The sequence below is a fragment of the Oratosquilla oratoria genome, chromosome 26 (assembly GCF_046742065.1).
Source record: "Oratosquilla oratoria isolate Oo_2021 chromosome 26, ASM4674206v1, whole genome shotgun sequence".
NCBI lineage: Eukaryota > Metazoa > Arthropoda > Malacostraca > Stomatopoda > Squillidae > Oratosquilla > Oratosquilla oratoria.
In genome coordinates, this window is record NC_134802.1 from 12289926 (window position 1) to 12301911 (window position 11986).

At 36.6% G+C, this 11986-nt stretch overlaps 1 protein-coding gene across 12 annotated transcripts in view; it reads left to right on the forward strand.

Moving 5' to 3' along the window:
• Positions 1–11272, forward strand: part of Tango5 (Transport and Golgi organization 5) — a 134784-nt gene extending 123512 nt beyond the window's left edge. For all 12 annotated transcript variants that reach the window (XM_076209333.1, XM_076209330.1, XM_076209332.1 and 9 more), the window contains one exon: positions 9149–11272. The gene's annotated coding sequence lies outside the window, so the exon portion shown is untranslated. The remainder of the gene's footprint in view (positions 1–9148) is intronic.
• The last annotated feature ends 714 nt before the right edge of the window (positions 11273–11986 follow it).

Consider the following 11986-nt stretch of genomic DNA (forward strand, 5'->3'; position numbering starts at 1 on the left):
TGTGAGAGACGCATATGGACTACTGCAGAAGACTAAAATGGCATTCCACCATATGGATGAAGAGATGATGAACTCATCAAAACCCTGATACGTCCAAGACTGGAATATGCATCATTTGTATGGTCCCCACACAGAGTGAAGGATTTAAGCAAGGTTGTGTGAACCTGGAGTATTGTCTCATGATATGTGAGGAGGAAATTTGTCTTCTCAAGAGTGCACTCTGTGAGAAGAGTGAATCCTCCCCACAACCCAAAAAGCATTCCACTTCTTCCCGTCTGTCACTGCCGTGAGCGAGTGGCGTTCCATGGGGTCCCGTTTGTCGAGCCCGCGTTTGGTAAGCGGGTGCCATGCGATGCAACCGCTTGCTCTAGCCAATCATTTTGCTCTGTTGGAGGATGAAGTGGCTGAAAATCAGGAGTTCTTGGTGGTGGGGGACTCCATGGTGCAAGGCTATGACGACATCCTGCAGCGGAAGACCAAACGATGTTGCAAGCTTGTATGTCAACTGGGCAGTGGGATCGCCGATTGTACCCAGACCATCAGGGAGCAAAGACAGATGAACATGGTTATGATTGTTCATACAGGAAGTAACGATGTAGGTAGGGTGAGATGAGAGGAACTTGTTCAGTAGTACAAGGTCCTCCTTCAGGAGATTAAGGAACGTAGGAGCCGTCACATAGTCTGTGGGATCTTCCCGAGGATCTACGCAAGCTCGTGCTGGAACAGTAGAGCCATAGGGATCAATGTGAGGATATCACAGTTGTGCATGCAACTGGAACACCACTTTCTTGATCCTTGGTATCTCTTTTCCAGGTGTCATGACCTTTACACTTCTGATGGGATCCACCTTACCCACAGAAGCAAAGATATTTTTACAAACCTCATTGTGGGAGTTTGTAATGAACTAGTTCCTTTTTTGGGGTAGAAACCCAAAGGGAAGGGGAAATAGAGTATACTGGGGAAAACAGAGTAGAGTATACCATTAATGTAGAATATGCCAGTTTAGGACAAAATATAATTTAGGATATAATGTCAGTAGAGGACGAAATGTTACATTAGGATGAAATATCAAAGGACAAAATGTCACGATGGGATGTAATGTCAAAGGACAAAATGTCACAATGGGATGTAAGGACAGTGGAGTACAAAAGATCACGATGGGAAGTAAGGACAGTGGAGGACAAAAGATCATGATGGAATGTAATGATAATGGAGGACAAAATATCACAATGGGATGTAATGATAGTGGAGGACAAAATATCATGGTAGGATATGTCAGTGGAGGACAAAATACAATTTTAAAAAAAGGGATGCTGAACAGAATGTCAATGAAGGACAAAATATCATGATGAGATATAATGACAGTGGAGGACAAAAGATCACAATGGGATGTAATGATAGTGGAGGACAAAATATCATGGTAGGATATAATGTCACTGGGGGACAAGATGCAATTTTAGGAAGGGATGCCAGACAGAATGTCAATGAACGAGGGGAGGCCGATGGGTGATTTCAATTTCACTGATATTGATTGGATGACCCTTGAACATGGCCATATAGGTAGTCACTTGATAGATTTTTTAGGTGACAATTAGTTCAGCATGTAAAAGAGCACAGAAGACATGGAAACTTGTTAGATCTATTGATCACTAGCTGTGAAAGCATGATAACTGATGTAAAACTCTGTGAAACTGTTGCAAATAGCGATCACAATTTAGTTAGATTCAAACTACTAAAACATTTTAGAATAGATACTTGTGTTTCTAAAATACCCAATTTCAGTAAAGTTCAGTTCATAGGACTATGTCAGGAGCTTTAGCTTACTGATTGGGAGGCAAAATTAAGCGAAAGACCTGTAGATCAGATGTGGGAAAAACTTCAAAATACGCTCACTAAGATGATTCATACTTACATTCCTTTTAAGGACAGATGTCCCCCAAATCAGGCTCGCCCAAAGTGGCTTGACAAAGAAACTGAAAAAAGTATTGCTAAAAAGAGACAGGCTTACAAGAAATATAAGTGCTCGGGTGCATCTAATGACTATCAAAAGTATGTATTAATACAGAGAGATTTAAAAAAGACAATAAAAAACAACAACAACAACAATACGGAATGAATATCGCTGATAAATCCAAAGAGAATCCCAACGAATTCTATAGTTACATTAGAGATGAAAAGGTTGTTAGGAATCACATTGGCCCACTATTATCTGCTGCTTGAATATTCAAATGAAGGAATGTGTGATATTTTAAACAATTTTTTTTGCTCAGTATTCGTAAAGAAACACCTCAAAGTGAACTCCAAACTGAAACCTGTGAAAGTCTAGGGTAAACTTACTATGGTAAATATAACAAAAGAAAAAATTAAAAGGTGTATAGATAAACTCAAAAGTCAATAAAACACCAGGGCCTGATGGTTGGCATCCAAGAATCTTAAAGGAAATGAAAAATGAGATTGTTGTTCCATTCGAAATTATTTTCAAGAAATCCATCATATCTGGAGATGTCCCAAGAGAATGGAAGCTTGCTAACGTTACTCCCATATTAAAAAAAGGTGACAAAAAGAATCCAAATAACTACAGGCCTATAAGTTTGACTTCAATCATAGGAAAAATGATGGACACTATCATCAGAGATGCTGTCGAACATCATTTAGAAAGTAACTGTTTGATAAATGATAGCCAGCATGGTTTCTGACAGAAATGTTCTCGCGTGACTAACTTACTCGAATTCTGCAACACAGTTATCTCGAATTATGACAAAAGAAACATAGATTTAATATATCTAGACTTTGCAAAAGCTTTTAATACTGTCTCCCACGAAAGACTAACTAAATTAGCTTCACACGGAATAAGTGGCAGCCTATTAAGTTGGACTAGTAATTGGTTGAATGATCAAAAACAGAGAGTTGTTTTAAATGGAAAAATGTTACAAGTGGAGCTCCTCAAGGTTCCGTTCTTGGGCCACTTCTATTCATAGTATATATAGATGATATAGACCATGGACTAAAATCTACTGTTTCCAAATTTGCTGATGATACAAAACTGCGGAGTGGCAAATGATCACTTAAACCAATTAGATATTCAAGGAGATTTAGATAAATTACAGCAATGGCCTGAAAAGTGGCTAATGAAATTTAACACAAGTAAATGCAAGGTAATGCACATAGGTAAAAATAACAGCAATTACAAGTTATTTGGAAATTTGTGAACAAAAGTGGATAGTGATAAGGATCTCGGCATAATTATCAGTATCTCAAATCATCCAAGCAGTGTATTTCAGCCTCAGAGAAAGCAAATAAGATTCTAGGACTAATTGCGCAATCTTTTGACTTCAAAAGTCCATCACTCATTAACAAGCTATATAAATCACTAGTTCATCCACATTTGGAATATGCTGTTTCCATATGGTCACTGAATCTCATTAACCCCTTCGTTACTGACCCGTCAACCTTACGTAAATAAACGTTTCAAACCGTCCCACGAATGGCTGGAGCCTTATGTTTGTAAACACAGACACTTGCCACCACGTGGGTAGAAATAACCCAGAAACCGAGGCCTTGAGAGCCCTCAATACACACAGCTTATAACTGTGGCACGTGTGTGTCACGGGGAGCACGCTCGGTTTCTGGCGGGTGCACTCAGCCGTGACACGCAGGTGTCACAAAACACACAACCGGTACTCAAGGGGTTAAAGACATTGACAGATTGGAAAAAGTACAACGGTGAGCTACAAAACAGATTCCAAATATCGAAAATAAATACAAAAATTGACATATGAATCTCTTTTCCTTAAAAAAGTGTAGACTCAGAAGTGACTTGATACAGGTCTTTAAGATTCTAAAGGGAATTGACAACATCAAAAGTGACAAAATTTTCACATTGAATGAGAATCCAACAAGAAACAAGGGTCTCAAACTGTCCAGAAATAGATTTAATTTGGAAGTGGGTAGAAACAACTTTGCCAACCATGTAGTTAATGAATGGAATAAACTTCCTGCAGAGGTAGTGCAATGTAGTTCAGTTCGAAGCTTTAAGAATCATTTAGATAAACACCTAAGCAAGATGCTGTAATGACTATCATTTATTTTATATTATTTGTTTTGTTATCATTTGTCTGTTTATTATTATTTGTTTGGTTCTCATTTATTATTAATGTCAATATATTATCATTTACTATTTACCTGTTTATTATATAACTATACCTTTGTATTTATTTATTTTATTTATTTACATTATTATAGTTTTTATTTATTTATTTGTTTATCATTATTATGATTTTTTTCACATCCAACCTAGATATGGACCAAAAGGTCTCCTGTTGGCATGCTCCACCTTTATAAATAATTTGTAGATCCTTTGAGAGAATAAAAATGGCAACAACCAAACTGGTCCCCAGCCTGGCAGATAAACTACATGAGGAAAGACAAAAAGTACTGGGTCTGCTAACCTTGAAAGATCAATGAGAAAGAGGTGACATAATTACAGTGCTCAGGTCACGAAAGGTGATAGATTGCATTAATGGAAAAGATCTCCTGATTAAAGATGGAAGGACTTTAAGAGGTCATGGAAGTAAACTAAGAAAGACCACATGTCAAAAGGATGTGAAGAAATAGTTTTCCATATAAATGTACAAGTGGAATAGTTTAGAAGGTGATATAGCCTAAGCTCAAACAATACATGAGTTCAAATCTAAATATGATAATTAGAAATCAAATACAGTATATAGATTAAGTTGGAACCGTACATGAATTTGAATCTAGGTATGTTAGAAAATAGGAAACAGGGCCCAGTGAACATTGTTCCACTCCTGTATACTACAATTGGGTAAATAAAATTAGGTAAATACACACACACACTCATTAGTAGTGGGCATTTGGCAATTGTTCAGTGAAGATTTCTCGAAAAGTGACTGGGGTGTTATGGTGGACAAGTAATAAGAGAAATGTAAAAACCAACCCAAACTTCTTTTTTATGGTAAGGTAGAGCATAAAATAGGAATACCCAAATTGAAAGTTGAACATACAACAGTGAAAATGGGAGAAGAGCTTAAATTGTTAGGTTAGAAAGATTGGAAACAAAGAAGACCTCAGGACTTGATGAAATATCAAAATAGATACTGAAAGAATGCAGAAAACGATTTGTAAACAAAGTGCACATTTTGATAACTAGTTCAATAGAAGGAAAATTACAATTGGACTGGAAGTTGACAAATGTGATAATTTATAAAGGAGGTAACAGAGGTACCACAATTTTATATTTAAATGTCCTTGACTTGTAAAATAGCAAAAATAAGTGAGAAAAATCTGAAAGATGAATGAAGCATCTCAAAAAGCAAGAAATATTAGTAATCAATCTGGGTTCAGAGAAGGAAAGTCCTATATTACAAACTTACAAATTTTTTTACTTAAGAGTAACTGATTTGCTGCATGAGTGAGAAGGGTGAATTGTGTACATCTATATTTAGATAAATCCTTTAACATAAGCCACAGAAGAGATTGACTTGAAAATTAGAAAACATATGAGGCCTCAGTAGAAATAGAATGGACAAAAAATTTCTTAAAGGATAGACGTATGAGAACAATAGTGACAGATGAAAAATCAGAATGGAGAAAATTAACCACTGGTGTATCACAGGGCTCAGTTTTGGCTCCTGTCATGTTGCTCGTACAATGGAACCTTGGATGACAAATTTAATCTGTTCCATGACTCCATTCTGAAATTGAAATATTTGCTAACTGAAATAATTATGGGAAATGCTCCAAAGCACTGTTGAACCACCGGGATTATGTATTTACCTAATTGTAGTATACAGGAAAGGAACAATGCTTGTTAGGTCCCATCTATGAAGTATTGTTGGTTAATGGAGACAAAATTTTCACAAAACTTATTCATTAACTGATTTATTCATTAAATGGGTATATTCATTATCCAAGATTTGACTCTATATATCAGTGACATGACAAAAGGAATGTAGTCATAAATGTTCGACTACAACATTTGATGGAAAATTATACTCTGCAGTCTCTTGAAGGCCATGTAATTAACAAGTCTTTTGTACATAGTATCCAGTATGCACTCATTGGCCTACTCCAATGAACAATATGTTGTTATAACTGTTCAACTACAACAGGAATAAATATATATGCAAACTTATTTGCTGATGAAGGAAAGATCATGAGAGGGTGAGAAGCAAGGAGGATTATTTAATATTGCAGAGGGACCTGGATAAAGTATATGAGTGGAATCGGGTGAAAATAACTTTCAAAATAAATGCAAACTATTGGAAATGGGCCAAAGAAAGAAAAGACTGATGATGGATTACAAAATGGGAAATGAAATAATAACAAAAGCAAAGGAGGAAAAGGACCTAGGTATCATAATTAAATCAAGTATGACCTGTCACCTGAAGCATGAGGAAAATAACATGAAAGACCAATCTGTTGAAGAATGGAAGAGTGGTAATTTTCTTCATGGATGAGGACATGAAGAAAATAATTGAAAGCCTGATACAACCTAGATTGGAATGTGCTGCACAGCAGTGGTGTGGTCACCATACTGAGAGATATGAGAAAAGTAGAGAGAATACAAAAGGCAGCAACCAAGGCAGTCCCTGGTCTAAATGTCAAGATATATAAGGAAAGATTGAAGATATTGGAACTTCTCAGTTCTGAGGAGCAAAGAGAGGTGATATGCAACCTTGGGTCAAGTTTTGAACTATACAAGCACTCTTCCAGTCCTTTGGCACACTCCCCTACCTTAGGCACACAATAAACAACCTTATTAGCCAATCCACTATAACCATTCCGCCCTTTCTTAGACACATTACACCCCTCCAACTCTTCCATCTTTTCCTATAGTCCTGTCAATTTCCTCTCCCAAATGACTGATGAGAGAGGGAAATGACAGAGCTTAATGAAAATACAAGGTGCAAAGAGCATTGAAAACATGAATGCTGGTAAGGCACCTGGATTGGATGGGTGTCTTACAGAATGTCTGACAAAGGGAGGAACGATTATAGTGAATTGGCTAATGAGATTGTAATATATACCTAAGGGAGAGAAGTGTGCTGTAGGACTGGGAGAGTGCTTGTATAATTCCACTTTACAAAGGGGGAAAAATGTTAGAGGGATCAGTTTGTTGAGCATTGTTGGAAAGGCATATGTGAGGGTGTTGAGAGGATTAGGAGAGGAACAGAGGTAGTAATTAGTGAGAAAGTATGTGGATTTTGGAAAGATAGATACATGGATCAAATTTTGTGGTAAGACAATTATGCAAGAAGTTTTTGGCAAAAAATGACGATTTTTGGGGGCCTTTAAGGATTTAAAGAAGGCTTATGACATGGTTGACAGGAATGGATTGTGGAAGGTATTACAATATATGGGATTAGGGAAATTTTGTTAAGGGCAGTGAAAAGCTTTCACATGAGTAGAAGAGCTTGAGTTAGCGTTAGGAATGGTAACAGTGAATGGTTTGAAGTATACATTGGTAGGGTGGTAAGGTAGGTAAATGTGAGAATGATGGTTAGAGGATTAGAGACTTAAAGAAAAAGGAATTGGGAGATGAGTCAGTTGTTGTTTGCTGGTGACACTTTATTAATGGTGAAGTCAGAGGAGAGTCTAAGGCAGTTGGTGATGAAATTTGGGAAGTTGTGATAGGAGGAAGTTGAGGTATGGGTAAAAATAAGATGGTGAGATGTGCAAGGATTGAAGATGGCAGTAAGTTGGAAGTAAGCCGTGAAGGAAAGATGTTAAAGGAAATGGATAGTTTTAAGTATCTAGGGTCACATGTTGCTGGGAAAGAAGTAGTGTTGCAGGTAAACTTTAGAATGAGGGAAGTAATTGTCTTGGAATGAAAAGTCATGAGAAATAAGTGTCTGGGGATGGATGCAAAGAGAAGATTATATGAACGGGTGAGTGTGCCTACAACATTGTATGGGACAGAGACTGTGAATTTAATGGAAGTAGAAAGGAGAAATTTAAATGTGTGAGAAGAATGGAGGGATTTTAAGGATGGATAGATTGAGAAGTAAGGTGAAGAGAGTGAGCATGGAAAGGAAGTTGGCAAATATAGCTGAAGAAAAAATACTGGGGTAGTGTTGCCACGTGGAAAGAATGAGTAAGGGATGACTAAAATACAGACGCTCCTCAACTTCCGTTTTAGTTACGCTCCGAACGGCCGAACGTAAGTTGAAAATGAACTTAAGTTGTTACTGTACTATACATCCGTAAATTCTATTACCGTATCTTACAAAACACCCCTAAATCATTAATTATGCACATAACATTGTAAAATAATAACATTAATTTCAAATAAATTAAATTCAAGCAACATAAATTGAGATGGTGGAGGAGGAGGAGGCAAGGCACTTTCAGTCTGTCGTTTGTGCAATGTAAACAATGGACGCAGCGTCATGCGTAAGTATCGTTTGAACTACGGAGAGCACACTAAACTAAAAAATTCACTAAAAAAAAAAATATTAATTTTTTTTTTAGTCAGTTCAAACATAAAATCGAAAAAACGTAAAACAAATGAACGTAAGTAGAAGAGCATCTGTATAGTGTGGAAGGGAGAGGTGGATGAAGTGCACTTGAAAAGAAGTAAATGGGGATTGTCTGTTGAGCAGGGAAGGGAAAGGCAAGAGATAGATATGAGTGGAAAATGGTTGTGAAAGGACTATAAATCAATGTGGCCTGAAAAGATTTCTCCTCATCTTTACTTTTGCGTGAGGGGATGAGGAGGAAGGTCACCATGTAAATGAATCTTGGAGCCCTGATATGGATGTGCCATGTCTTGTTGCATTGTTTCTGACCTGGGTAGTGGGTGAGGGACAGGAATGACTCTTCATCACTGTGGAGCTAAAATAAAAGGGAAAATTTGGGTGATGAATGGGATGGGGTTGGGTGATTGCCTTGGTTAGCAATCTTCCTTAGAAGGAAGAAGAAGCTTTTTGGTATATAACTAGATTGATATATCAATAGACAGGATGCTCTGAGTACAGCCCTTTATCTGTACAACTTACCCAGATATAGATGGGCATCACATTCACACAGTTATTATTATTTATATATATAATCTTTTTTTTTTTTTTTTTTTCTTTTTTTTCTTTCTTAGTTTTCTCATTTTTCTTATTTTGTCTCCTCTTTTCAGAACCCAAAGATACCCTTCATGCCTCCTATTGATGTTGAAAGCCAAGCGTGCAGGTTGTTTAATGACATGTGTCGTAAGTGTTTTATATGTGTAGCATTTTGTCCATTCGGGTCAGCAAAATTGTCCAAGATTGGAGGCAATGACCTGAAACATGGTTTTATGGTTAGTTATTGGTTGAAGAACTGAAATTCCATATGGCTCTATATCAAATTGTATGTATTTTTCATGCCAATAGTTTGTTTTATTACAAACATCCCTAATTTTTTCTAGTTCTTGTTAAGTGGTATATGATCATAGTTATCAAATTTAGTTACTTTTTATACATCATGATGTGATAAACTAATGCAGTGCTTGAATTTAGGAACTTTTTTTTCTATTATACAGTATATATTTTTTCAAAGGTGGAATAATGGAAATTCAACATTGTGATAAAGTGAACCTTATTATACATCAAGTTGTATTTCTTTGTAAAGAGCTTGCAATTTTCTAATTTGTTTCTGGGTCATGATTTTGCAGAAAAACACTCCATAATTTTGTGAATAATGATTGATGAGATGCATCAGATATATTTTGGATGTAGATATTTATAGGCGTAATGGCTTGATTTTTTTTTCCCTCCTTGTATCTACAATGTCTATTTTGGCATATCTGTGATGAGATCATTCCAGTTGGGATGTCACTTGTATCTTAGATCATCTTAGTATATTAAAATAAAAAGATGATTTATATTTTCCCATGTTATCACTTCCTCATCACCAATTTTCTCCATGTGTGTATTTTATCTCTTCACTGCTGAAAGGATCACACATAGCTGAATAAAGTTGGCTGGCAGCAACCAGGCTCTGTCATCCAGTATGGAATAGGTTATGCACATCTGAATAAAAGAGTGTGATGGCAGCCATGATAAAAAGAGATGTGCCACCCAGGACAGGAAGGATTACCTTTAATGTCTTTGACAAAGCGATGCTCTTCATGAATTTTGTTCAAGGAAACTCATGATTATCCTGTAAAACTGAGGGGTGTATCACTGTGTTGGAAGGATTAGGAATTCATTTAACCCATTTGATACAGTGACAGTGTATGGGCTACATTTTGGATAATGCTAGATGATTTTATTCAGCTAGGGAGGTATCACTATAGTAGGTCATGGTCATGGGCAAGGAAACTATAATCTTGCAATCAACAACACACTGACTAGGATTAGATATATTAATCTTCATGATTTGTATTTTGGTTTCTGCCTAATGTATGATTTGTTGTTTTTTTCTGGTATTTACAGATTTTAGTTAACTTTGCTAGTTTGCAACCATTTGAGTTGTTGTAAGTACTGTGTTCATAGATCTTCATATTTATTTTGCTAACTTCTGGTGTTACATATCAGGATTTGTTACCCAGTGTAGTGTTCTCTTCTTGTTTATCATTTATTATAGAAGCTGATATTGAAAAGTGGATACACTGGGATTACTGCATAGAGGGTGGTGCACATAAACAAAATATTGTTAGCCATTACATTGTAAGACATAATCATTGAGAAAATTTCTCTCATTTTTCTGAAGAACTTTTATGATTTCATGTGATTCCCATAAAGTATAAATGTGTGTATGGGAGGCTGACAGGATAGTGACAGTATGCACCCAATGTAAAATCACTTAGGAACCCAATATTCTACCATTTTATCATCAAGTGGAATTTTCCATTATTTAGTTCCTTACTATTAATACTTGTCTCTTAATATCAGATAAGTCATGGGTTTTCATTAAAACCATATAATTTCTTGTGTAGAACTACTATTTTAAGTATGTACATTATTTCTATGAAACTTAATTGTTGTATAATTATTTATTTATATATTTATTTATTTTATATGAAAATTATGTAGTTCTAATGATCAATGATAAAAATGGAAAAAATAAAGCGAACTTGACATAGATCTCATTTTTGTGTGTTGTATATAAAATGGATGTGTGAAGTTCAGGATAATGTCTGATGTATGAACCCTGTCACATTTTTGTATATCACATTGCTGAAGATGTTTACAGTGTAGCAATCAGTGTACAGTTTAATGAAGAAAACTTTGTCAGGGAGTTTTAGTTTTATGACAATAAAGAAGGATAGTATTGATAACCTTGTTTGATTTGGGTCACCACACTGCTTGGGTCTAAAGCAATGCAGCGAGGTATATCTCTTCCACATCAGGGTTTGCCAGCCAGAGGTTGACACCCCCCCCCCACACACACACACACACACCGTTCGTCATATGATGATCTCCCCCACCCCCTCCTTCCTAGTTGATAAAATAAAATTTTGAAGCAAATGGGAAGATCCCTATAGATTGTCATTCCTTCATCCAATCACTCATCTTTTTGACTATCTTGTTGAACAGACACTTTGTGCATCCAAAGTCCCCATTGCCCTATCTATCCATCTTTTCTTCAGTCTCTTCCTCTAAAGCTCACTCCACCTACTTCTGCTTTCCACATTCTCTTTCTTAGTCCTTAATCATGGGGACAAGGACTTTTTTTTATCCTGGAGTAAGATCAACTTTTGCTTTAATACTTCTTGGGGATCAAAGGTTAATTCACAGATATCCAGTACCTGTCATAAGTCTTGCTCTGAACTCCTACAACTCTTCACATCTCCCAACTAAGAAGAGGATAGCATGATCTTGAGGCAAGACTTGGGGACTGGAAATCTGGAAAAGGGGGACCAACTGCTGACCCAATCCCTCCGTGTGTTGTTCCCCAGGACCTGCTCCCACCTGGGAGTTACCAAGGGTGAGGCAGTGACTGAGACTGACAGCATATTCAGGTACCCTCTCTCCCTTTAACAGTAACCTAA